The sequence below is a fragment of the Amphibalanus amphitrite genome, unplaced genomic scaffold, assembly GCF_019059575.1.
Source record: "Amphibalanus amphitrite isolate SeventyFive unplaced genomic scaffold, NRLGWU_Aamphi_draft 001498F_arrow, whole genome shotgun sequence".
Taxonomy (NCBI): Eukaryota; Metazoa; Arthropoda; class Thecostraca; order Balanomorpha; family Balanidae; genus Amphibalanus; species Amphibalanus amphitrite.
Genome location: NW_024882991.1, coordinates 53,895 through 81,680, shown reverse-complemented (window position 1 = coordinate 81,680; position 27,786 = coordinate 53,895). Strand labels below are relative to the sequence as shown.

At 50.2% G+C, this 27,786-nt stretch overlaps 1 protein-coding gene and 2 long non-coding RNA genes across 6 annotated transcripts in view; 2 read left to right on the top strand and 1 right to left on the bottom strand.

Moving 5' to 3' along the window:
- The first annotated feature begins 6,086 nt into the window (after window positions 1-6,086).
- Window positions 6,087-11,189, top strand: LOC122373461. Its single transcript, XR_006255048.1, has 2 exons — window positions 6,087-6,483; window positions 10,404-11,189. It is a non-coding gene; the product is annotated as an uncharacterized LOC122373461 (long non-coding RNA).
- A 695-nt stretch (window positions 11,190-11,884) lies between these two features.
- LOC122373454 lies at window positions 11,885-21,704 on the bottom strand. 2 transcript variants are annotated; one of them, XR_006255046.1, is made up of 5 exons: window positions 21,255-21,704; window positions 13,709-14,429; window positions 12,630-12,821; window positions 12,386-12,533; window positions 11,885-12,208 (listed from the first exon to the last, which is right to left on the bottom strand). It is a non-coding gene; the product is annotated as an uncharacterized LOC122373454 (long non-coding RNA). The 2 variants fall into 2 exon arrangements; XR_006255045.1 differs by lacking the exon at window positions 12,630-12,821 and having other exon boundaries at window positions 21,255-21,697.
- Window positions 21,705-22,725: 1,021 nt separating this feature from the next.
- LOC122373452 (serine/threonine-protein kinase tousled-like 2) overlaps window positions 22,726-27,786 on the top strand; it is a 36,823-nt gene continuing 31,762 nt past the window's right edge. Inside the window, exons 1-2 of one of the 3 annotated variants that reach the window (XM_043351528.1) lie at window positions 22,726-22,824; window positions 27,155-27,276. The gene's annotated coding sequence lies outside the window, so the exon portion shown is untranslated. Of the gene's footprint in view, window positions 22,825-23,571; window positions 23,594-27,154; window positions 27,277-27,786 lie in introns of those variants that run through there. The other 2 variants (XM_043351524.1, XM_043351529.1) reach the window with 2 other exon arrangements.

The following is a 27,786-nucleotide window of genomic DNA, read 5'->3' as shown; positions in this document are numbered from 1 at the left end:
CTGACCTCAACGTGCCGCTCCTCACTAAAATAACTAGGTGCCCTCTACATGCCGCCCCTCCCAGATGTCCTTCCGCCCCTCCGCACCGACTTCCCCTCAAGTTCCTCGGAGCTCTCATGTGCCGCCCCTCACAGAACCCCGCCGTACTCAATGTGTCGCCCCTCCGCATATAGCTCTATCGCCGTCTGTGTCGCCCTCCCCAGAGTACCTCGGCGCTCTCTATGTGCTGCCCTCGCCACAACTTCCCGCCGCCCTCAATAAGCCGCCCTATGCTCTATCGCCATATGTGCGCCCATCCCCCCCCCCCCCCCCCGAAGTGCCTTGGCGCCCTCTATGTGGCGCCCCTCACCACAAACCCCGCCGCCCCAAATGTGCCGCCCCTCCCCACAACGCTTTACCACCGTCTGTGCCGCCCTCCATAAACGCCTTGCCGCCCTCCCCAGAGTATCTTGGCGCCCACTATGTGCCGCCCCTCGCCACAACACCCCGCCGCCCTCAACAAGCCGCCACTCCCCACAATGCTCTATCGCAGTCGGCGCCACCCTCCCAAGGCACCTTGCCGCCGCTACGTGCCGCCCCTCCCCAGACGCCTTTCTGCCCTTACGCGCCTCCCCTTCCCAGAATGCGTCAAAAGGTTTAATGATTCGCCCCTCCCTATAACGCTCCATCGACGTCTGTGCTGCTCTCGTCAGGTGCTGTGCCACCTCTCCCCGGAATGCTAGCCCTCGCTGGCCCGGGGGGCGTTTTTCGCCCCTAACCCTGGCGAATATTTGCGATAGCTCAGTCAGGGGTGCTTAAATTGCTGCTGTTTACATATAATAACTACGCATTGACTTGGCGAATTGTGCTGAAACGTCTCCGATAGGTGAACATCGTGCGGACCGGGGGATTCATAATTCCATGCCTAAGTATCACAGTTTGGTTGCTACTCTTAACGTGCGCAAACGAAGGACGTGCGCACGTTTTGGCGGGCTCTGTATGCTGTCCAACACAAAGTGTTACATTTTGGGCTCGATAAGTCTAAGGGATTCGCTTATGCGAATTCAGCCCATGAGAGCGTCAGGTGAGACGCTCTGATCGCAAACAACCATCGAAGCCGCGAAAAGGCCCTGTGTGATTGCTTGATGTAAACATTCCGAGCCAACGAGTAGTGCCCTGAGCGCGCAGCAAGACTCAAGAGTAAAGCTGAGCACTTGAAAGAGTCCTCGGTCTACTGTGGGGCCCTTGAGTGGGTGAGGTCTTTAGCTGGATCCCGTCCTGCAGGCTCACGCCTGGAATGGGTCCTCTTTAGGCAGGCTCGAAAGCTTAGGGGCCATCAGAGGCCGGTGTGGGGCTCTGAGAGTTAAGCGTGGCTGCTTAAAAGTTGCGTACTGCTTTCAGAAGGCCTGTGCGTTGGGCACCCAAAGACCAGTGTGGTGCCTTAAAATGCCAGTGTTACGCCCTCAGAGATGCACTGGTCAAGCCCTTTGAGGTTCTCAGAGGCGTCGGCGTGGTGCTCTCACAGGCGGGTGTGTGATCCGTTGAGGTTTTGGCGTGATACCCTCAGAGGCCGGCGTCGCGTGGTGCTCTTAGAAGCTGGTGGGAGCTTCCAGAGTCTTCAGTGTAGGACCCTCAGAGTCACCGGTGAGGACTCTCAGCATCACCGGTGAGTGGCCGGGCCGTGGGCAATGAGCCGGTATGGGACCCTCAGAGGAAGGCACCGGTGTGAGACTCAAGAGAGGTCAGTGTGAAGCCTTTACAGTTGCCCGTGTGGGGCAGTGAGTGCACTGGCGTGGTGCCTTCCGAAGGCCGGTATGGGATTGAAGCTTAGCGAGGTGATAAAGGACTTGACCCTCGCCCGTATTGGTGTTTTTTCCAGCCACGAACGTATAAGGGGGGGGGGGGGTCCGTTGGCCCCCCTTGCCGTTTCGCCCCTGATCGACCTAGAGCTTCGCGGAAAAAACGAGCGTGTTGCCCGTGACGAGAGGAAGCCGATGATACCCAATTTTAAGGTCCTAGATTATCGGTTGACCTTCCAGGTCAGGTCAATGACCCAAAAGTCGGGAAAATCGGGACCAGTTAGAACGTCGTAAAACGTGGTTACTATGGGGGTTTTAGGGTGCTGATTACGAATATCATGCTAGTTTTTGTCTTAATGCATTTAGGCCAGGTCGAGTCAGGTCAGGTCAGGTCAACCAGTAAGGGTTTTGCCGGGTATTCGTAGTAGGTGGCAACCGCCTCTGACAGCTTCGTAACATATTACGAAGGCACCAAAACTACTTGGTAAATGTTCATATGGTTGCTAAATTCGAGTTCAGCTAAAAAAAAAAAACTAGCCTAGAAACATGTAAAACTCGAAAAAGTGAACCGAGGTCATCAAAGGTCAATGACCTGACCTGACCTTCCGGTGACCTTGACACCCACCCTAATGCATGGGAGCAACATCATATCCCATGTTTGAAAGCTTGAAACCACGAAAAGACTGCAAACGCGCAGCTAATGCGAGCCGACATCAGCCGAATCGCGATTCCGGCCGAACATGGTCTCGAAAAGTAGGTCACAGGTCAAAGGTCATTTGAGTCAGGGTCATGCAATTTCTAGGGTAGGTGTAAAACTAATAAACACGAGGGTACTCAATGTGTTGTCGCGATCGGCCGCTTTTTACGCGATGTATTCGCGAAAAACCATGGGGGGGGGGTCCGTTCGACCCCCCCCCCCCCTATACGGGCGAGGGTTAAGTGGTGCCTTCGGTAGGACCGGTTCGGAAGCATTATTGTGGGGTCCTCAGAGGTATTATGAATACGCTGACTGAGGCCAAAGAGGTGCCGGTGTGGACCCTCAGAAGTGCTAGTGTGAGGCCCTGAGAGACGCCAGTGAGGTTCCTCACAGGCGCCGTTGTGGGCCCTCAGAGACACTGGTGTGGGGCCGTCACAGACGAATGTGGGGCCCATAGGGATAGAGGCTAGAGCTGCTGGTCTGAACCCCTTACAAGCCGGCAGGGGGCTCTCAGAGACCAGCAAAGGCCCTCAGGCCAGCAAAGGGCTCCCATAGGCCGGCGATACCTTCAGAAGCTCTGTGGGGTCCTTAGAGACCGGCACAATACTTTCAGACGCCGGTGGGGCCCTCAGAGTCGCCGATGTAGGGCACTCAAAAGTCACCGGTGGGTGGCCGTCAGATGCGCTGGTGTGGGGCCCTCAGAGGCGCCGATGTTGGGTCCTCAGAGCCGCTGATAAAGGTCCTAAAGAGGCACGGTGTGGGGCCCTCAGGAGTGCCAGCGTGGGGCCCTCAGAAGCACTGGTATGAGGCCCTCAGAGGTGGCAGTGTGGGGGCACTCAGAAGCGCCGGTGTAGGACCTGCACAGTCGCCGGTGAAGCCCTTCACAGGCGCCAATGTGGAGTCCCTCAGAGACACAGGGCCATCAGAGGCGCGAGCTGCTGTTGTGGACCCTTCATAAGCCGACAAGGGGATTTCAGAAGTCGGTGGTGCCTTGAGGAGCCCTGTGGGGTCCTTAAACACCGGCATGGTTTTCTCAGATGCTGCTGGTACCCTCCGAGTCACCAGTGTGAGGCCGTCAGAGCCACTGGTGTGGGGCCCTCAGAACCGCCGATACAGGGCCTTTAGAGACACTGGTGTAGGCCGTCAGAGTTGGGGGGGGACCCTCAGATACGCCGGTTTGGGACCTCATAGGCGCCGGTGAGGGCCCTCAGCGTCGCCGTTATGGGCCCTCAGAAATTTGTGTGGGGCTATCACAGGCGGGTTCGAGGCCACTAGAGGTGGCCCGTAATAGGCCGGTAAGGGCCCTCAGAAGCCAGCAAGGGACACTCAGAAGGTGGCGTAGGGCCTTTATGGAGAACTTAGTGTGGCTACTCAGGGGCCCATGGGATGTCCTTACGAGCCCTGTGGGGCACTTCTGAGTCGAAATATGACAGAAATATGGTCAGTAAACCCTCAACGGCCAATTGGCGCCACAGGGCCCCTCGTGCCCGTGTGGGGGACCTTCGGGACCTGTTTAGGCCCTCAGAGGCGCCGGTGAGGGCTATCAGTCGCCATTACGGGGCCCTCAAAGAAATTGGTGTGGGACCGTCACAGACGGGTGTGGCCTGGGGCCCCTAGAGCTGGCCCCTAATGGACCGGTAAGGCCCCTCAGGCTGGTTAGGACGCTCTGGCCGGTAAGGGCCCTGAGGCCGGTAAGGGCCCTTAGAGACCGCTGAGGCCCCCCCCCGCTTTCGACGCCCATGGTCAGATCCCATTGCAATTGAACTCACCTGAATGAAGTGAACTTGAAGAGTGTGCCTATCATTTATCAATCCGGTGCGTAGTAGCAAAGTCAAACTGCCAGCAGCGGGCTGACCAGTGACCACCCATCTTACGCATGCATATCTACCGCATAAAGTACCAGTATCTCGAACACCAGAGCTGTGGCGTGTTCTTTGCGTCTGCCCCTTGTACGTGTAGTCAGTTGACTGCTGATTATTGTTCGTATTTCACAAAGCGTAAGAATTTGACACACAACAGCGACACAGTAAATGCCCTCAGGTACTCACCTCTGGCTCCCGAAACACAAGTGCCGCCCTTCCCTTGGCATTTGATGCCGCCCCCGGAGGGAGTTATTTCCAGCCCATTTTTTGAGGAGTGATTACGCCCCTGTAACAACGCTTCACAGACCTTTGGATATTACCTTGGGATTACCTCTCCCAGCAATCGATATCAGTGATAGGCTGCATCAATCAAACTTGTGTTTTTATTTTACATCCGTGACCTATAGGTAGGTCAAACTCGTTACTCTGCACTCGCAACATCTTCATTAAAAGTCTACAGTCAATGAGAGGAAATCAGGAAATGAAGAGGAAATCAAGAGAGGAAATGAAATGAAACTGCGCCTCTTGCAAACACGAGCCGTTATAAGCCCCCTGGCATGGCCGGCATGGCCCATCCGCAATATGTTCTCAAAATTGGTTGTTTGTTTTGTTGGGTTAGGCCCTTTCGGTCTGACAAGACCATTTCAGAGCCGGAAGGATAGGAATTAGGGGGAGACATTGGTCTGGGCAGACATCCTAGAGAGTCGCCGGGGCTGAGCCCGTCCGAATGGACAGGCCGACCAGCCCCCAAGCACTCTCTGCACCCGGCTACGGGGTGCGCTCCCTCGGGAGCAGCGGTGCCTCTCCAAGGGAGCAGCCCGCATGAGATAAAGTTGCCTGTCCAGCCTGGAGGGGGTTGCGGCGTGGAGGAGAAGGATTTCAATGTCAGTGTCCTGAGGATAGAAGCACGGAACGGCGTCTCAAATTTGAAACGGGCATTGCATTTATCACCGCGAGATGTCACTGATAGCCGTAAACACCAAGGTAAACACTCGTGACCTCGCCTCACACATTTGAGGTCAAGGTCATCCTAGCCCCTAAGCACGTAAAATAAAAGGATAGCACATGCTAGGCATGGTTTGATGATGTAAGGTATTAGGCCTTCTAAATCAAATTTGATGTTTTTTCAGCGAACTTACGAGCGATTTTGTTGGAGTGTAGCTGTGCATAATAAATGACCAGAACTACATTAGATGATTGCAATAGGTTGAAAAAATACGCAAAATAGTTCATGCTTTCCTGTATTTATACGTCATCAAAAATGCATTTTTAACCTACTGCGTTGCTTTGAAATATGGCTGGCCTTGACATTCTGTGAGCGCGCCAAGAATGCCACCACGAGAATACAAACGCAAAATAGCGACGTTCATAAAGTTGGCTTCAAATTCGGATTCGGATTCCAGCACCACATTCGTGGAAAAAATGACAAAAACGGACCCCTCAGAATCGATTTAAATTAACAGGATAGATAGAGCAGGACATGCTTATTATGAAAATAAATCACCTAGGCTTGGCACCCCCTAAGAACTGAGGAATCTTAGGTCAAAGTTCAAGGTCATTCTCGGCGGACCCTTTGGATTCTCGTAAAAATTGGTACAACTATAGTCCATGAAGAGTTGATTTCAAAAATATCAGTATCTTACTTTGGCAAGCAGCACGAACTGATATATAGTAGGTCAAAGGTCAGAATCAAGGTCACGTATGTGTAATACAGGAAGTGGAAGTGACCACGTGGTCAGGTGAGAAAGGAGGACCCCTTAGATTTCAATAATTTTTTGCTCAATGATGCAACCAATGTTGGAGATGCTACTGCTGGTTTTTCTTGTTTTGGCAAGGTCAAACTACGGAGAAATGACGGGTCAAAGGTCAAGGTCATTTTTAGCGGACCCTTTCGATTCACATATAAATTTTTATCCCAATACAATTTTTAATTTTGGTTATTATTCTGCGTATTGTTAGGCTTGGCAGGTCTTAAATTATTTTAAAATATTTAAATAATTTAACCTTTAATTCACCTATCCCAACATGGCTACCGTGCGAGCACCTATCAAAACCTTGATGAAAATAACAAACCGAAAATCCATTTGACCTTGGACGTGCCCCGTGCCGGTGCACTGGCCTTAGGGGTGCTGAAGAACTTGATTTGGTAGGTATAGTGTGTTTTGGTGTGGGTTATTGTAATTTTAATGTATTGCACGTTGCTTGATTTGCGACACAACTTACAAAATTGAAATAGCAGTCGTAAGTAGTTAGTAGTGTCAGTGTCGCAAGTTGACCTTGCCTTGGGGAAGAGGTTACAGGTCATTCGTGTCATTTCTCGAAATTTACATGGTACCTACGTGTAAAATTGTTTGAACTTGAGATCCTGAAAATTTTGTTGCAATCCGTTGATGCTAATGCAAGTTACAGAGCTTGAACTGACAGGTCGTCTATGAGGCCTCCATCCTGTCCATCCATGCCAGCGAGGCAGCAAGCTGCAAGAGTGTTAAAAATGGTCCATAATGGTGGTCTAAGGTCTTGGACGTTGCAAGGGTCATCCCCCAAAATTCTCCCGATTCCAAAAACGTGTCCCAGATGACCCCCATAACCTCCAATGAGCTCTGTGATGACCCCCAAGTTGACCTTTTTGACCTGACATGTCCCAGATGACCTCCGTGACCTCCAATTTAGCTCTGATAACTCGAAGCTGACCTCTGTGACCTGGCATGTCCCAGATGACCTCCATTTGAGCTCTGTGATGACCCCAACTTGACCTCTGGGACCTCATGTGTCCCATATGACCTCTGTAACCTCTAAGTGACCTCTGTAACCTCTCTGATGACCCCAAGCTGAACTCTGTGACCTGACATGTCCCAGAAGATCCCCAGTTGAGCTCTGTGATGACCATAAGTTGACCACTGTGACCTGACGTGCCCCCAAGCTGCCCTTTGTGACCGACGTGTCTCAGCTGCCTCAGTGGTCTCCAATTGAGCTCTGTGATGACCCCAAGTTGACATCTGTGACCTGACGTGTCTCATATGACCTCTGTAACCTCTATGTGACCTCTATGATGACCATAAGTTGACCTCTGTGAGCTGATGTGTCCCAGATGACCCCCGTGATCTCCAACAGAGCTCTGTGATGACCCCAAGTTGACCTCTGTTACCTGATGTGTCTGAGATGACCTCCTTAACCTCCCCTTGAGCTCTCTGATGACTCTAATCTGACCTCTGTGACCTTAGGTGTCCCAGATGACCACCAATTGAGCTCTCTGATAACCCCAAGTTGACCTCTGTGACCTGACATGTCCCATATGACCTCTGTGACCTCTAACTTCTAAGTGACCTCTCTGATGACTCCAAGTTGACCTCTGTGACCTGACGTGTCCAAGATGACCCCCATGACCTTCAATCGAGCTCTATGATGACCCCAAGCTGACCTTTTTGACCTGACATGTCCCAGATGACCTCCGTGACCTCCAGTTTAACTCTGATAACTCCAAGCTGACCTCTGTGACGTGACGTGTCCCATATGACCTCTGTGACCTCTAAGTGACTTCTCTGATGACCCGAAGCTGACCTCTGTGACCTGACGTGTCCCAGATGACCCCCATGACCTTCAATCGAGCTCTGTGATGACCCAAGTTGACCTCTGTGACTTGATGTGTCCGAGATAACCTCCTTAACCTCCAATTGAGCTCTTTGATGATCCTAAGCTGACCTCTGTGACCTGACGTGTCCCAGATGACCCTCAATTGAGCTCTGTGATGACCCCAAGGCCCAAGTTGACCTCTGTGAGTTGACGTGTCCCATATGACCTCTGTGACCTCAAGTGACCTCTCTGGATATTCCAAGCTGATCTCTGTGACATGACATGTCCCAGATGACCTCCAATTGAGCTCTCTGATAACCCCAAGTTGACCTCTGTGACCTGACATGTCCCATATGACCTCTGTGATCTCTAAGTGACCTCTCTCATGACCCCAAGCTGACCTGTGTGACCTGACGTGTCCCAGATGACCTCTGTGACCTCCAATTGAGCTCTGATGACTCCAAGCTGACCTCTGTGACCTGATATGTCCCAGATGACCTCCAATTGAGCTCACTGATGACCCCAAGTTGACCTCTGTGTCCTGACGTGTCCCATATGACCTCTGCAACCTCTAAGTGACCTCTCTGATGACCCCAAGCTGACCTCTGTGACCTGACGTGTCCAAAATGACCCCCATGACCTTCAATCGAGCTCTATGATGACCCAAGTTGACCTCTGTGACTTGATTTGTCCGAGATGACCTCCGTAACCTCTAATTGAGCTCTTTGATGATCCTAAGCTGACCTCTGTGACCTGACGTGTCCCAGATGGCCCTCAATTGAGCTCTGTGATGACCCCAAGTTGACCTCTGTGACTTGACGTGTCCCATATGACCTCTGTGACCTCTAAGTGACCTCTCTGATGACTCCAAGCTGACCTGTGTGACCTGACGTGTCCCAGATGACCTCCGTGACCTTCAAATGAGCTCTGATGACTCCCAGCTGGCCTCTGTGACCTGATATGTCCCAGAAGACCTCCAATTGAGCTCACTGATGACCCCAAGTTGACCTCTGTGACCTGACGTGTCCCATATGACCTCTGCGACCTCTAAGTGACCTCTCTGATGACTCCAAGCTGACCTGTGTGACCTGACGTGTCCCAGATGACCTCCGTGACCTTCAAATGAGCTCTGATGACTCCAAGCTGACCTCTGTGACCTGATATATCCCAGAAGACCTCCAATTGAGCTCACTGATGACCCCAAGTTGACCTCTGTGACCTGACGTGTCCCATATGACCTCTGCGACCTCTAAGTGACCTCTCTGATGACCCCAAGCTGACCTCTGTGACCTGACATGACCCATATGACCTCTGTGACATCTAAGTGACCTCCCTCATGACCCCAAGTTGACCTGTGTGACCTGACGTGTCCCAGATGACCTAAGTGACCTCTCTCATGACCCCAAGCTGACCTGTGTGACCTGACGTGTCCCAGATGACATCCGTGACCTCCAATTGAGCTCTGATGACTCCAAGCTGACCTCTGTGACCTGATATGTCCCAGATGACCTCCAATTGAGCTCGCTGATGTCCCCAAGTTGACCTCTATGACCTGACGTGTCCCATATGACCTCTGCGACCTCTAAGTGAACTCTCTGATGACCCCAAGCTGACCTCTGTGACCTGACGTGTCCAAAATGACCCCCATGACCTTCAATCGAGCTCTGTGATGAACCAAGTTGACCTCTGTGACTTGACATGTCCCAGATGACCCCCATGATCTCCAACAGAGCTCTGTGATAACCCCAAGTTGACCTCTGTTACCTAATGTGTCCCAGATGACCTCAGTGACCTCCAATTGAGCTCTCTGATGACTCCAATCTGACCTCTGTGACCTTAGGTGTCCCAGATGACCTCCAATTGAGCTCTCTGATAACCCCAAGTTGACCTCTGTGACCTGACATGTCCCATATGACCTCCACGACCTCTAAGTGACCTCTCTGATGACCCCAAGCTGACCTGTGTGACCTGACGTGTCCCAGATGACCTCCGTGACCTCCAATTGAGCTCTGATGACTCCAAGCAGACCTCTGTGACCTGATATGTCCCAGATGACCTCTAATTGAGCTCACTGATGACCCCAAGTTGACCTCTGTGACCTGACGTGTCCCAGATGACCCTCAATTGAGCTCTGTGATGACCCTAAGTTGACCTCTGTGACCTGACGTGCCCCCAAGTTGCCCTTTGTGACCGACTTGTCTCAGATTGCCTCCGTGGTCTCCAATTGAGTTCTGTGATGACCCCAAGTTGACCTCTGTGACTTGGCGTGCCCCATATGACCTCTGTGACCTCTATGTGACCTCTCTGATGACTCCAAGTTGACCTCTGTGACCTGACGTGTCCCAGATGACCCCCATGTCTCTCTCTCTCTCTCTCTCTCTCTCTTTCTCTCTCTTTCTCTTCACGTGCCGGTGTCGCGGATCCTATCGGCAAATTTTGTACATACCAGTGTTGATCCCCAGTCTCTGACCGGACATGTATTTTTCCTTCCCTTAGGATGCCGGCGGCGGCGACGACAGTGCGCCGGCGCACATCTCTATGGAGGTGGACACGGCGACCCGTGGGCGACCGCCGCTGCCGCGGTTTGCTACAGGTGGCGATGGCCACTAATCTGTTGGAGGAGGCGCCCCCGGCACAGGTCCCAACCGCCGGAGACGCGGCAGAGACCGGGCAGTGGGCTGGCTTCCAGTAGCGATACGACGCGGTCGTGACAGCGTCTCAGTGCACAGGAGCCGCGGCTGTGGACGATTGTTGAGAGACGGCGCGGGGCACCGATAGAAGCTTGTCTGCTAGAGATCAAATCCTGTCTGCTGGTGGTATATAATGCCGCGTAGGCGCTAATGCCGCACTTCTCGCTCTCGATCACCTCCAGCAGTCGCGCGGCGTACCTACGCTCGCTGCTCCTCGAGTAGATGGGGCGGCAGCGGCGCGGGCGGAGCCTGTGGAGGTGGTGGCGAGGGCGACACAACTCTGAAGCTTTGGAAAAAAAGCTGGTAATACATACTATATAATAATAATACATACTATATAAAAAAATGCTGATAATGCATACTACATACTAAAGCTGATAATACAATATATACGAGCGGAAGCGGCGCGCGCACAGCGCCAGCACCGTGTCGAGATCCTCCGGCGGCCTGCGCTCGTCGCTGAGCGTATGTAGACTACTTGTGTCTTGTAGACAGTAGAGCTCGTCTTGACGGCGAAATGTCATTGTCCAATTTTTCACTGTCCGGCGACCGCGGGATGACATTAACACTGTATGTCACGCCGTGCACATTATGAGCTGACCTTTCCGTGACCTCTCACTGGTAGCCCGTCCCCGCTACATAGCCATGAGGGGTGGTTGTGTCTGTCGTTAGGCGTCCCGGCCGGTCCGCCGGTCCGCCGGCTGTCTGGGTGACGAACGGCGTCCGTGGCGACCCCGCGCGGGACGCACCAGCCGCTGGCTCTCCAGCAAACGGTGCACGACCTGGGTGTTACCCGTTGCCATTATCCATTATCCATTAGCAATCCACATGTGCCTATGTCTGTTTTCGTTGTGAATAAATGTTTGCCTTGACAAGCGAGCTGAAACATCTTTCAATCGCCCAGTGTCATTCGATGCAATGCCCGATCACGTGCCGTCGAAAAGGTTATATCTCACTCCACGCTGGGGCTCCTAGATTTTCGCGCCTGGTGGGGGAGGGGCTGAACCGTGAACCTCCCAGTGAAGGGGCTGAACAGCCCCCCATCCCCTCGATTTCAACTCAGCTCCTTGACTAGATGTGTTGGTAGTATTAGAACGAGTATTAGAACTCTACCTGAGACGAGGCCACTTGAAGTACCTGGTGCCCTCACCCTGCTGACCTTGAAAGACACGAGCCTAAACTTTTAGTGTAGCACAGATGCATGCTAAGGCGTGCCAAAGAACGGCGGCGCTACCGTCTGATCGCTTTCAAAATGACCTCACTCTATTTCTCGTCAAAAGCTGTAGCTTGATCACCAGGGTTCTATATTTACTTTGAAACTGAACACGCCCAGCGCTGGTACACACGCGGAGCGGCTTCACATGCGTATACACTCGGTCATCACATGTGGGCATTACACGAGGCCCGGCCGAACAGAACTTGGTGCCGCTAGCGGCCTGGTAGTGCACGGTCAGGCACGGCTCGAAGCCGACGCCATTGACGACGGCGAAGCGCTCCATGTCCTTGACTAGCTGTGCGGGACCGATGCGGTCCACGAAGCGGAAAGGTCCGCCGGTGAGTGGCGGGAAGCCGAGACCCAACACGCTGGCTCCGAGGTCGCCACGTCGAGACCTGTCAAAATGCGGTGCACTTAAGGCCTACAACTGAGGCAACCACAATCACGAGTCAGGAGTCAGGTTAATGGTGGCAATACGATTAATACAAATAGATTAAGCTAAATAAATCAGGCTATGAACTGAATAATTTGAGTCACATCCACCTTCTCAGCTAGCAATGTGAATCTCTCACCGACGTCAGGCTCGTCTTCCATAGCCTGTTCGGTGAGCCCCAGAAGCCGGGCGCCATCCACAGAGCGGGCGACGAACGCGTCGGCGTACTGGGCCAGACCGAGAGAGCGCAGTCAGCCGCCCACCGGAACGCAGCTCCATTCAGAGACCTGACAAAGAACGGAACGGTCACTCTACCTGTACCATAGCATTGCAATATTTTCACTGTCCACGTAGCCATCGGGAGTCGGTGTGCCGAACCCTACCTGTGTGGTAGCAGCGCGAAGCGGAGCGCTGGGCGTCAGGTCCACCACGACCGGCGCCGGCACTCCCACCGGCCACTGCATCACGGCTCAGTCTTAACAGCCTAATATCAGCAAACATCCGTCTCTAGAAAACCAGCAGCACGTGACGTACCGCTAGTAGCCCTGTGGTGCTCGCAGCAGCGTCAAGCTCTCCTGGCGACCGACGAACAATGGACGGTCAAAGAAAGTGAGGGCAGGAATATGGTCAGGGTGGGATCAGATATACAACTTACGGGAGCTGACAGGAGCTGCCAGGAGCCTACGGCAGCTGTCATGAGCTATCGTGAGCTGCCAGGAGCTGAAAGGAACTTACGGGAGCTGAAAGAAGCTTACGGGAGCTGCAAGGAGCTTACGGGAGCTGACAGAAGCTGACAGGAGCGAGGTTACAGCTAGGCGAGGTCACAAAAGTCGGCATAGGTCACAGGAAAACAAACGAATGTCACAAGTAGTCACACGAAGACGACGGGTCCTACGAGGTCACAGGAAGTCAGGCGAGGGTGGGAGAAGCCACTCAAAGTTCAGCGAGATAAAAGGAGGTTGAGGAAAGCTCACGTGGTCATGCGAAGTCTCTAGAGGTCATATGAGATCACAAAGAATCAGTAGAGGTCAGATGAGCTATAATAAGTCTGGCGACGCCCCACAAAGTCAAACAAGTTTTTTTTTCTCGTCGTGAATGACGTGTGACGTCGTGAGTGTGTGAGGGAGAGGTGCCATGAAATAAGCAAATAAGCTGAAAAGCTTTTGCACAGATCCCGGACTGTAGTGTATGATGTCTACACATGTGAAAACATTCAATAAAACCGAGCAAAAAAAAAAAAAAACAAGATCACGCATTGTCCTACGGTCGGGGAGGTCACACGAAAGTTAGGTGAGGTCACATGAGGTCATCGCAATCAAGCGGTTTCACTTGCATACTCATGTTACTTCCCCTTACTTTGCGTGACCTCGTGGGTCATCACCCGACAACTGCCCTCCCAAGTGCTCAGATACCTATCCATCTCGCCCCACCTGCGGACGAGTATTGGCGCCGCAGGACCCACCTGGTGAGGGAGGCTCCGTTCGGAACTGTCTCCGTGTCCGTCTCGATCCGGGCTCGCGGCGGTGACCAGCGCGTCCTCTGGCGCGTCACCAGTCGCAGCAGACCCGACGTCAGACGACGCAGCTCTGGCAACGCGGTCTGCATGCGGCTCCAGGTGGCGCGCTGCCGAGAGCGCAGACGGCGTCACGTGGCTCCCGCAGCTGCCACCCGCCACCAGGGGGCAGGCGCCGTCCAGGGCCACCGCCAGCTGCTGCAGCTGGGTCAGCAGCTCGGCCTCCCGGCGCGGCCGGCGCAGGGTCGGCGGACGCAGCGACAGCGCGCCGTCAGCCAGCGGCTACAGCCGGGTCAGCGCCGGCCGGTCCTCGGGCGGCAGCTCGCGGCGCACAGTCTCCTCGACGGCGGCACTGAGATCGCGCACGGCGCGCTGCAGCACTGATAACTGGTGGAACGACGGGTGGTACCAGTCCCGCGCACGACCGGCACACAGCGCAACGAACTCGCCCGGAAAACGCACACTGTCACACGGTGCATCTCCGTCACTTGATTCGACGGGCGCGTCCTCACATCCGAGAACCGACTGGCGTTCACTGTCAGAAGTTCGTGACAGATTAGTGGCCATGGCCACCTGTAGCAAACCGCGGCAGCGGCGGTCGCCCACGGGTCGCCGTGTCCACCTCCATAGAGATGTGCGCCGGCGCACTGTCGTCGCCGCCGCCGGCATCCTGCGGGAAGTAAAAATACATGTCCGGTCAGAGACTGGGGATCAACATTGGTATGTACAAAATTTGCCTATAGGATCCGCGACACCGGCACGTGAAGAGAAAGAAAGAGAGAGAGAGAGAGAGAGAGAGAGAGAGAGAGAGAGAGAGAGAGAGAGAGAGAGAGAGAGAGAGAGAGAGGAGAGAGAGAGAGACATGGGGGTAATCTGGGACACGTCAGGTCACAGAGGTCAACTTGGAGTCATCAGAGAGGTCACTTAGAGGTCACAGAGGTCATATGGGACACGCCAAGTCACAGAGGTCAACTTGGGGTCATCACAGAACTCAATTGGAGACCACGGAGGCAATCTGAGACACGTCGGTCACAAAGGGCAACTTTGGGGCACGTCACGTCACAGAGGTCAACTTAGGGTCATCACAGAGCTCAATTGAGGGTCATCTGGGACACGTCAGGTCACAGAGGTCAACTTGGGGGTAGCAGAGAGCTCAATTGGAGTTAATCTGGGACATGTCAGGCCACAGAGGTCAGCTTGGAGTCATCAGAGCTCAAATAAAGGTCACGGAGGTCATCAGGGACACGTCAGGTAACAGAGGTCAACTTGGGGTCATCACAGAGCTCTGTTGGAGATCATGGGGGTCATCTGGGACACGTCAGCTCAAAGAGGTTAGCTTGGGAGTGATCAGAAAGGTCACGTAGAGGTTACAGAGGTCATATGGGACACGTCAGGTCACAGATGTCAAGTTGGGGTCATCATAGAGCTGAATTGGAGACCACGGAGGCAATCTGAGACAGGTCGGTCACAAAGGGCAAGTTGGGGGCACGTCAGGTCACAGAGGTCAATTTATGGTCATCACAGAGCTCAATTGGGGGTCTTCTGGGACACGTCAGGTCACAGAGGTCAGCTTGGGATCATCAAAGAGCTCAATTGGAGGTTACAGAAGTCATCTGGGACACGTCAAGTCGCAGAGGTCAACTTGGGTCATCACAGAGCTCGATTGAAGGTCATGGGGGTCATCTGGGACACGTTAGGTCACGGACGTCAGCTTGGGGTCATCAGAGAGGTCATTTAAAGGTCACAAAGGTCATATGGGACACGTCAGGTCACAAAGGTCAACTTAATGGTCATCGCAGAGCTCAATTGGGGGTCTTCTGGGACACGTCTGGTCACAGAGGTCAGCTTGATGTCATCAAATAGCCCAATTGGAGGTTACGGAGGTCATCTGGGACATATCAAGTCCCAGAGGTCAACTTGGGTCATCACAGAGCTCGATTGAAGGTCATGGGGGTCATCTTGGACACGTCAGGTCACAGAGGTCAGCTTGGGGTCATCAGAGAGGTCACTTAGAGGTCGCAGAGGTCATACGGGACACGTCAGGTCACAGAGGTCAACTTGGGGTCATCACAAAGCTCAATTAAGGGTCATCTGGGGCACGTCAGGTCACAGAGGTCAGCTTAGAGTCATAAGAGCTCAATTGGAGGTCACGAAGGTCATCTGGGACACGTCAGGTCACACAGGTCAGCTTGGGGTCATGAGAGAGGTCACTTAGAGATCACAGAGGTCATATGGGACATGTCAGGTCACAGAGGTCAACTTGGGGTCATCAGAGAGGTCACTTAGAGGTCGCAGAGGTCATATGGGACACGTCAGGTCACAGAGGTCAACTTGGGGTCATCAGTGAGCTCAATTGGAGGTCACGGAGGTCATCTGGGAGACGTCAGGTCACAGAGGTCAGCTTAAGGTCATCAGAGTGGTCACTTAGAGGTCGCAGAGGTCACACGGGACACGTCAGGTCACAGAGGTCAACTTGGGGTCATCACAGAGCTCAATTGGAGGTCACGGAGGTCATCTGGGACACGTCAGGTCAAAAAGGTCAACTTGGGGTCATCACAGACCTCGATTGAAGGTCATGGGGGGTCATCTTGGACACGTCAGGCCACATGTCAGCTTGGGGTCATCAGAGAGGTCACTTAGAGGTCGTGGAGGTCATATGGGACATGTCAGGTCACAAAGATCAACTTGGGGTCATCAGTGAGCTCAATTGGAGGCCATCTGGGACATATCAGGTCACAGAGGTCAGCTTGGAGTCATTAGAGCTCAATTGGAGGTCACGGAGGTCATCTGGGACACGTCAGGTTACAGAGGTCAGCTTAAGGTCAACAGAGAGGTCACTTAGAGGTCGCAGAGGTCATATGGGACACGTCAGGTCACAGAGGTTAACTTGGGGTTATCAGTGAGCTCAATTGGAGGTCATGTGGGACATATCAGGTCACAGAGGTCAGCTTGGAGTCATCAGAGCTCAATTGGAGGTCACGGAGGTCATCTGGGAGACGTCAGGTCACAGAGGTCAGCTTAAGGTCATCAGAGAGGTCACTTAGAGGTCGCAGAGGTCACACGGGACACGTCAGGTCACAGAGGTCAACTTGGGGTCATCACAGAGCTCAATTAGAGGTCACGGAGGTCATCTGGGACACGTCAAGTCAAAAAGGTCAACTTGGGGTCATCACAGACCTCGATTGAAGGTCATGGGGGGTCATCTTGGACACGTCAGGCCACATGTCAGCTTGGGGTCATCAGAGAGGTCACTTAGAGGTCGTGGAGGTCATATGGGACATGTCAGATCACAAAGATCAACTTGGGGTCATCAGTGAGCTCAATTGGAGGTCATCTGGGACATATCAGGTCACACAGGTCAGCTTGGGGTCATGAGAGAGGTCACTTAGAGTTCACAGAGGTCATATGGGACATGTCAGGTCACAGAGGTCAACTTGGGGTCATCAGAGAGGTCAATTAGAGGTCGCAGAGGTCATATGGGACACGTCAGGTCACAGAGGTCAACTTGGGGTCATCAGTGAGCTCAATTGGAGGTCATCTGGGACATATCAGGTCACAAAGATCAGCTTGGAGTCCTCAGAGCTCAATTGGAGGTCACGGAGGTCATCTGGGACACGTCAGGTCACACGGGTCAACTTGGGGTCATGAGGGAGGTCACTTAAAGGTCACAGAGGTCATATGGGACATGTCAGGTCACAGAGGTCAGCTTGGGGTTAACAAAGAGCTCAATTGGAGGTCATCTGGGACATGTCAGGTCACAGAATCAGCTTGAGGTCATCAGAGAGGTCACTTGGTGTCACAGAGGTCATATGGGACACGTCAAGTCACAGAGGTCAACTTGGGGTCATCACAGAGCTCAACTGAGGGTCATTTGGGACACGTCAGGTCACAGAGGTCAGCTTAGGATCATCAAAGAGCTCAATTGGAGGTCATCTGGGACATATCAGGTCACAGAGGTCAGCTTCGAGTCATCAGAGCTCAATAGGAGGTCACGGAGGTCATCTGGGACACGTCAGGTCACACAGGTCAGCTTGGGGTCATGAGAGAGGTCACTTAGAGGTCGCAGAGGTCATATGGGACATGTCAGGTCACAGAGGTCAACTTGGGGTCATCAGAGAGGTTACTTAGAGGTCGCAGAGGTCATATGGGACACGTCAGATCACAGAGGTCAACTTGGGGTCATCAGTGAGCTCAATTGGAGGTCATCTGGGACATATCAGGTCACAAAGATCAGCTTGGAGTCATCAGAGCTCAATTGGAGGTCACGGAGGTCATCTGGGACACGTCAGGTCACACGGGTCAACTTGGGGTCATGAGGGAGGTCACTTTAAGGTCACAGAGGTCATATGGGACATGTCAGGTCACAGAGGTCAACTTGGGGTTATCAGTGAGCTCAATTGGAGGTCATCTGGGACACGTCAGGTCACACAGGTCAGCTTTGGGTCATGAGAGAGCTCAATTAGAGGTCATCTGGGACATGTCAGGTCACAGATCAGCTTGGAGTCATCAGCGAGGTCACTTGAGGTCACAGAGGTCATATGGGACACGTCAAATCACAGAGGTCAACTTGAGGTCATCAGAGAGGTCACTTAGAGGTCGCAGAGGTCAAATGGAACACGTCAGGTCACAGAGGTCAGCTTGGGGTCATCAGTGAGCTCAATTGGAGGTCATCTGGGACATATCAGGTCACAGAGGTCAGCTTGGAGTCATCAGAGCTCAATTGGAAGTCACGAAGGTCATCTGGGACACGTCAGGTCACACAGGTCAGCTTGGGGTCATGAGAGAGGTCACTTAGAGGTCACAGAGGTCATATGGGACACGTCAGGTCACAGAGGTCAGCTTGGGGTCATCAGAAAAGTCACTTAGACGTCACAGAGGTCATATGGGACACGTCAGGTCACAGAGGTCAGCTTGGAGTTATCAGAGCTAAACTGGAGGTCACGGAGGTCATCTGGGACACGTCAGGTCAAAAAGGTCAACTTGGGGTCATCACAGAGGTCGATTGAAGGTCATTGGGGTCATCTTGGACACGTCAGGTCACATGTCAGCTTGGGGTCATCAGAGAGGTCACTTAGAGGTCGTGGAGGTCATATGGGACATGTCAGGTCACAGAGGTCAACTTGGGGTTATCAGAGCTCAATTGGAGGTCACGGAGGTCATCTGGGACACGTCAGGTCACAGAGGTCAGCTTAAGGTCATCAGAGAGATCACTTAGAGGTCGCAGAGTTCATATGGGACATGTCAGGTCACAGAGATCAACTTGGAGGTCATCAGTGAACTCAATTGGAGGTCATCTGGGACATATCAGGTCACAGAGATCAGCTTGGAGTCATCAGAGCTCAATTGGAGGTCACGGAGGTCATCTGGGACACGTCAGGTCACACAGGTCAACTTGGGGTCATGAGGGAGGTCACTTAAAGGTCACAGAGGTCATATGGGACATGTCAGGTCACAGAGATCAGCTTGGGGCTATCAGAGAGCTCAATTGGAGGTCATCTGGGACATGTCAGGTCACAGAGATCAGCTTGGAGCCATCAGACTTCAGAGAGGTCACTTGATGTCACAGAGGTCATATGGGACACGTCAAGTCACAGAGGTCAACTTGGGGTCATCACAGAGCTCAACTGAGGGTCATTTGGGACACGTCAGGTCACAGAGGTCAGCTTAGGATCATCAAATAGCTCAATTGGAGGTCATGTGGGACATATCAGGTCACAGAGGTCAGCTTGGAGTCATCAGAGCTCAATTGGAGGTCACGGAGGTCATCTGGGACACGTCAGGTCACAGAGGTCAGCTTAAGGTCATCAGAGAGGTCACTTAGAGGTCGCAGAGGTCATATGGGACACGTCAGGTCACAGAGGTCAACTTGGGGGTCATCAGTGAGCTCAATTGGAGGTCATCTGGGACATATCAGGTCACAGAGGTCAGCTTGGAGTCATCAGAGCTCAATTGGAGGTCACGGAGGTCATCTGGGACACGTCAGGTCACACAGGTCAACTTGGGGTCATGAGGGAGGTCACTTAGAGGTCACAGAGGTCATATGGGACATGTCAGGTCACAGAGGTCAGCTTGGGATTATCAGAGAGCTCAATTGGAGGTCATCTGGGACATGTCAGGTCACAGAGATCAGCTTGGAGTCATCAGAGAGGTCACTTGATGTCACAGAGGTCATATGGGACACGTCAAGTCAAAGAGGTCAACTTGGGGTCATCACAGAGCTCAATTGAAGGTCATCTGGGACACGTCAGGTCACAGAGGTCAGCTTGGGGTCATCAAAGAGCCCAATTGGAGGTTACGGAGGTCATCTGGGACATGTCAAGTCACAGAGGTCAACCTGGGTCATCACAGAGCTCGATTGAAGGTCATGGGGGTCATCTTGGACACGTCAGGTCACAGAGGTTAGCTTGGGGTAATCAGAGAGATCACTTAGAGGTCGCAGAGGTCATATGGGACACGTCATGTCACACAGGTCAACTTGGGGTCATGAGGGAGGTCACTTAGAGGTCACAGAGGTCATATGGGACATGTCAGGTCACAGAGGTCAGCTTGGGGTTATCAGAGACCTCAATTGGAGGTCATATGAGACACGTCAGGTCACAGATGTCAACTTGGGGTCATCACAGAGCTCAATTGGAGACCACTGATGCAGGTGGACACGTCAGTCACAAAGGGCAACTTGGAGGCACGTCAGGTCACAGAGGTCAACTTATGGTCATCACAGAGCTCAACTGGGGGTCTTCTGGGACATGTCAGGTCACAGAGTTCAGCTTGGGGTCATCAGAGAGATCACTTAGAGGTTACAGAGGTCATATGGGACACGTGAGGTCCCAGAGGTCAAGTTGGGGTCATCACAGAGCTCAAATGGAGGTCATCTGGGACATGCCAGGTCACAGAGGTCAGCTTAGAGTTATCAGAGCTAAACTGGAGGTCACAGAGGTCATCTGGGACACGTCAGGTCAAAAAGGTCAACTTGGGGTCATCGCAGAGCTCGTTGGAGGTCATGGGGGTCATCTGGGACACGTTTTTGGAATTGGGAGAATTTTGGGGGGATGACCCTTGCAGCGTCCAAGACCGCCTTTCTGGATTCGCCAGTAGTTGCTGGAATGGTGTTAGGCTACTTCCAATTCCTGAATACCCCAATAAATGTGAAATAGCATATTATGGACCATTTTCAACACTCTTGCTGCCTCGCCGGCATGGATGGAGGCCTCATAAACGACCTGTCAGTTCAAGCTCTATAACTTGCATTAGCATCAATGGATTGCAACAAAATTTTCAGGATCTCAAGTTCAAACAATTTTACACGTACCACGTAAATTTCGAGGCAATGACCCGAATGACCTGTGACCTATTCGGTATACCCCAAGGCAAGGTCAACTTGCGACACTGACACTACTTACGACTGCTATTTCAATTTTGTAAGTTGTGTCGCAAATCAGGCAACGTGCAATACAATAAAATTACAATAACCCACACCAAAACACACTATACCTACCAAATCAAGTTCTTCAGCACCCCTAAGGCCAGTGCACTGGCACGGGGCACGTCCAAGGTCAAATCGCGTTTCTCAGATTTTCGGCAGTGCTGCCAGATGTAGAAGGCTGTAATCCTCCAGATCAGTTACAAAAATCCTCCAGATTCCTCCAAATCTCATTGGCGGATCCAGAAAAGCGGTCTTGGACGCTGCGGGGGGCATACCTACCCCCAAAAAGTTTCTCCAAATTCTAAAAACTCATCGGATTTCGACTCCTTTCGCACTGCTGTGCAGTTTAAAAGATACTTTTTTCTAAGAAAAGTTTAGTTTTCGTTTTATCCTCGAAAAAACGAACATTTTCGTCGATTTTGGGCGCTGCAGGGGGGAGGGGCATTTGCCCCAAATGTCCCCCCTTAGATCCGCCAGAAGTTCGGTACCCTCACAAACATACGGTACAATCGTACACAAAGTAGGAGGAACAAATAGTCACCATGTTATTCGTAGATACTAGATTTAGCTACAGGCTGAGACATTCCAGTCTCACGGTGATAAAGGGCAAAGATATATCCTAACGGGTAGGGTGACGCTGGGCAGAAATATGCCTTTTGAGTCTTAAATGTGTTATATTTTTCCATGAAATTGAGTATAATAATCGGGCGACAAATCCTCCAGATTTTCCTCCAGAATCAAAAATCCTCCAAAAGCGAAATTTGTCCGCAAATAGAGTTCAAAATCCTCCAGATTTGCGGAAATCCTCCAAATCTGGCAGCACTGATTTTCGGTTTATTATTTTCATCAAGGTTTTGATAGGTGCTCGCACGGTAGCCATGTTGGGATAGGTGAATTAAAGGTTAAATTATTTAAATATTTTAAAATAATTTAAGACCTGCCAAGCCTAACAATACGCAGAATAATAACCAAAATTAAAAATTGTATTGGGATAAAAATTTATATGTGAATCGAAAGGGTCCGCTGAAAATGACCTTGACCTTTGACCCGTCATTTCTCCGTAGTTTGACCTTGCCAAAACAAGAAAAACCAGCAGTAGCATCTCCAACATTGGTTGCATCATTGAGCAAAAAATTATTGAAATCTAAGGGGTCCTCCTTTCTCACCTGACCACGTGGTCACTTCCACTTCCTGTATTACACATACGTGACCTTGATTCTGACCTTTGACCTACTATATATCAGTTCGTGCTGCTTGCCAAAGTAAGATACTGATATTTTTGAAATCAACTCTTCATGGACTATAGTTGTACCAATTTTTACGAGAATCCAAAGGGTCCGCCGAGAATGACCTTGAACTTTGACCTAAGATTCCTCAGTTCTTAGGGGGTGCCAAGCCTAGGTAATTTATTTTCATAATAAGCATGTCCTGCTCTATCTATCCTGTTAATTTAAATCGATTCTGAGGGGTCCGTTTTTGTCATTTTTTCCACGAATGTGGTGCTGGAATCCGAATCCGAATTTGAAGCCAACTTTATGAACGTAATAGCGCGTGTTCTGCGTTGTTGTTGCGTGATAAAATTGATTATTAAATCAATTTTATCACGCTTTCTACATTTATTTCGGTGTGGATCCCGACGAAGGTAAGTTGAAAATGCTTGAATAATTTTTCATTTATTGTCAGAGCCCTTGTGGGTTTACTAATGGCAAATTAGCTGCTAAATTTGTTGCGACAGCTGAAAATCATTTCAGAGGGCTGTTCACGGACCCTGTGTGCGGTCGGACCGCACACAGCCTCCAAGCTCCGCCCACTGCGTCCCTACGTCAGCCTTGCGTCACCGCACACAGCGACCGCTGTGGCCGGTCGGGACTGGCCACAGCGGACCGTCCACCGCACGCAGCCGTGACGTCAGAGCCGCCTACCCATCCCCTACCCCCACGCCTGCTGGACGTACCGCACACACCGCACGCAGCAGTGTGCGGTGCCCGTGAACACCCCTCAGTTCTTTTCACTGAAAGGAAAGAACTGAAACTTTTCACTTTTCACTTTTCAGTTCTTTTCTGTTTTGATTTCAGAAAATCATTTAGTGGAATGATGAACATTTGTCAAAACATTTTAATGAGTTTTGTCACTCTTATGCATATAGATTCTAAACCCTACACAAACCTTTAACACTAACTGTCCTCATTCTAACAATACTAACTTGCGAATCCTTTTCCAAACCATCCCTGCTTGACGGTGCCACCGAGCAGTATATGCATGCGTGGTTGCATATGCACATGAAAAATTTAATAATCGATGACTTATTTCGATACACTACCAGTGACTCCGGACAGGAGAAAAGAAGCCATTTTAGCTGCAGATCTATTTGCAATAAGTTTCTTGCAGTTTCCATGGTTGAAGATGTTCAGGTAGGTAGATTTTAAATCCATTGATGTTGAAATAATAATAATAATAATAATAATAGGTACCTAATCATCATCATTATCATCAATTTATTACAACATCCTTGACGGACACACGCATATGCACGTACATACAAACACACACACACTGACACACCTATACCTACATACACTACGAGTAGATCAGTTTTTCAGCCGACGGGGCCTATGAATGGCCTTGATTGAAAGCATCGCATGTCAACAGTCTGACGAGGCTCCAGGCACAAGTATCGTTCTGGGCATCGTTCTGTTGGCATCTGGCTAATAATAATTATAATCATGCTTTGAAATAAATGCTTACCTGAGCTAAAAAAAAACTTCAAAAGATGCAGATATAGACGCTTTAATCTACAAGACCATATCATTCAACTTTTTCTTTATCTGAGGCCAGTTTTACCATCAGAAAAATAGCTGCCTGCCTGAATTTTTGCCTTAAGACCTCTTCACATACCGAGCGAAGCGGTAAAGCCCTATCCACTGGCGTGCCCATCGCACTTATGCTCCGTATATACTATATAAAGCGGTCTTTAGGCAAAAAAATATGGCAGGTGGCTATTTTTCTGTTGGAAAAACTGGCATCTGGCTATGTTTCTTCTTAAACCCCTCTCAAATATACATATACATAGTCCATTTAACATCAAAGTCTATGGATTTAGTAAAATTTTCTTATCTGACTAAATCAGTACGTGGAACTATAAAATGAGTATTCCCATTTATGGGAACAAAAGGCAATTTTTTGGTTTGCCCACGTTTGCCCACTGAAACTTGTTTCAGCATCACACCTAAAAAAACTGCAGCATGCTTATTTAAGTATCTACTAAATCTCCATAAAATTATCTAGACTGTTGAACGAGGAAATTGACCATTGGCATTGAATGATATATTTTATCATTTTTTGAAATGACATAATGGTGAAGATATAGGTCACACTACATTTAACCCGCGCCCCACTGGGGTTTGCGTGTAACGCGCCCTACTGGGGGGGGGGGCTATTCATAGCCCCCCTCCTAACTCCGAAACTACTGGGCTGATCGTCAAAATTCAAACGGTGTCTGATAGTCCCGGAAAATTTGTCGTGCGAAACCTAATTTCATTGACCTCGAGGTCACCGATGACGTCACAGTGACAGGTCAGGTCAAAATATAAATTATTGATGTTTGGCTCGTTCACATTTTGCCCTCTGGCCGTCGTCTTACAAGTCAGATCAGGCTCATTTTTTGTTTACACACTCGTGAACAGATGCTTTAGATATCCTGAGCCCTGAGGGTACCAAACTTGTACTCTGATTTTCAGGTCAGGGTCAGGTCATCACAGGTCACGGGAATCTTATATCATGCGTCGGTCACGTGACGCATGTTTTATGGTCCATTTAGGCCATAGATTCCGAAGTCAGTGTCGCCTAAGTTGAAAATTTTCAAAAAAAGGAGTGTCTATCAGTATCAGATGCAGTTTGAGCTCAGGTACACGATGGTGCTCTTTATTTTGTTTTAGAATGTCAAATACGTATTGAAAATCGATTTTAAAAATTTATAATAGTGAAAGTTTTGCTATAATGCGTATAACTTTGCCATTTTTGAAGATATCTGGCCAAAACATGCTAGAGTAGGTCATAAGCATGTGTTCTATGACATATATTCCGTTTTTTTTCGAAAAGTCAAAAGCTTTTTGAGAAAAAGAATAAAACAAACTTGGAATTTTGGTATTGATAATTTTCGAAATTTTCAAAATTGCGAAATCCGAGATAGCAGCATTGCCTTACATATTCCAAATAAAAGTGACCAGGGTCTCCGCCACCGCGGGTGGAGTCGCCGGGTCCGGACTCCGGACCTCCAATAATTTGACTTTCGTAATGCAGCGTAATTTATAAAGGCGTGCCTTTTAGGGCTGGACATCCTTCAAACCTGCGACCGTAAAAATGCCACTGAAAGTGACCAGCGCACACTGCACAGCTGTAACACCAATTATGTCAACACATCCATCCGCGATCACTGCCCGTCATGCCTGTCATGCCAACGGAATAGCCGAGCGTGCCTGCTTTGCCGGGAACATTTCTTTGAAGTGCATAGTGATTGCGCTCTTGAAAGCCCTGAACTCCTTGTATTTTTAGAACTCTAACTCAGCTGCAGATCGTTGCTCCAGGGTGGTTGTTTGGGAGCGGGCTGGAAAAAAAAAACATTTCGAGTGGGGAGACGTCACCACGGACGAAACTCCCACGTGGCTTTATTAAGCGGAGTGTGTGGATTTATTAGGCAGTTTTATTAACTATGGGGATCTATGGAGAAAACCCGGGAACAGCTCAAGCGGCCACAATAAGCGGCTGGATTTATTATCCTAGGATTTATTAAAGGGACTATCCCACCTTTAACATGGGGTTTGAGTTGAGATAGCCAAGTTTGCGGCGAGGTTCAGAAACCACTATCTATCTAGGTTGCAACCCCCGCGGCCTCTTGGTGTTGAAGAAATTCGTTCCCTTCATTTGAAAATGGGCCTTGCGCAAGGCCCTATCTTCAACATGGAGCGACCGTTAGTTTGACGTCACCTCGTTTAGTCATTCTGATTTAAATGGGTTTGTTCGTTGAAAAATCGCTTAAAACTTGGTCTGAACTTTGTTGTGGTGCCTACAGAGTAAAAAGAATCAGCTTTATGACAGTAATGTGGCCTGGGAAGGAGGTAATTTTGGGCTGTGACGTCACATATTTGTTTATTGTTTATTACGCACGAAACAACCACAGGCTCCAGGCCCACTTACGGCTGCAGTCACATAACATACATGGGGCACATAAAAGATTCACGAACATAAAAGATGAATGACTAGACAGCGTAGATTAAGCATACGTAGATAGCACCCCTGCCTCAACCATGGACATCAGTAGGAACCCTCACTGTTTGCGAACTTAAAAACCTGAGATCTAAAAGAAGATGGTGAGTAAAAGAAATCAGTCCCTGGCGCTTTTTTCAAAAGCGCGTTGCATGTTTCCGGTAACCGCGACAGGAAGCCGTTACGCACAGATTTCACTCGCCCGCCCGGCACATGGAACATGCCAGTGTGACGGGTGCGTCGTGAGGGAACAGCCAGCGAGAACACGGATACAAGATACTGGCAGTCCAGGCGGTCATGCATGACAGACTGCAAGAACCTCATGTCGGTTTGAATCAGGCGAGCTTTGATGGACTGGATTTTAAAATGGTTCAAAAGTGTGGTGTAGTGTATTTGAAAGTTTGTGTTTGGAATATGGGAAGCCTAAGATGTTTAATGAAAAATAAATGCCAGAACCGTGTTCCTGGTCATCCAATCTATAAAGTCGGGCACAATTTAACTGGTTTTAACAACATTTTAGAAGGTGGGATAGTTCCTTTAAGCGGATTCCATTGTACAATGTATAAGGTTCAATATCTGCATCCTTCTCATATGTATTGTCAAGTCAATCAAATGTTCCCCTGCCTGCTCAAGTATTTCATGGATTTGATAATTTCATTGATGATGTGAGTGTTGAAAAATGTTTTACTTGAATTTCATTTATTTTACAGGTTGTATGTGGTTTCTGCATAGTATCAACACCAGTAGCTTTTATTGGTGGCTTTGTGGCTTGCACTGTACAAGAGCAGCACTGCCAGCAAAATCTTAAAGAGAAAATCGAGTTGGTTTAAAGGTTAGTTCCTCAATCGACAATCTAGGTGTAGAACAATATATGAATGCTTGCATCGTGATCATTGATGCTATTTTTTCAGTTTTAATTGTTAAGAATCCTATGTGGCTCTAATTTTATTCAAGTTTTCATCCCAGAATGTTGAGGTCCAGCTAAAATAAGTTTGCTCGCTCAGGCTTTGCTTTAAAAAGGCAAAAGTATATATTTGTAATCAGGAGTCCAGGACAATGTACAGCAGTCCTCCCTTAGTTAGCTGTAATGCACATTGTAATCAGTGATATATAATTGTATTAACTCCTGCAGCAGGCTCTGTCTTACCTCCTGGGTCCTGCTCTGGCCGTCTTAGTACTACAGCTTCCTTTTAGTTTCCTTGGTTATCTTTTGTTTGTTTGAAGATTTGCTTTTAGATGAGCTCAGAACATACATTCAAGCAAACATCTGTTTTGGAAATGTCATGACCCTAACCCAAATGACTTTGACCTGTGACATCTTTCGCGTGACAATCAGGGCCGA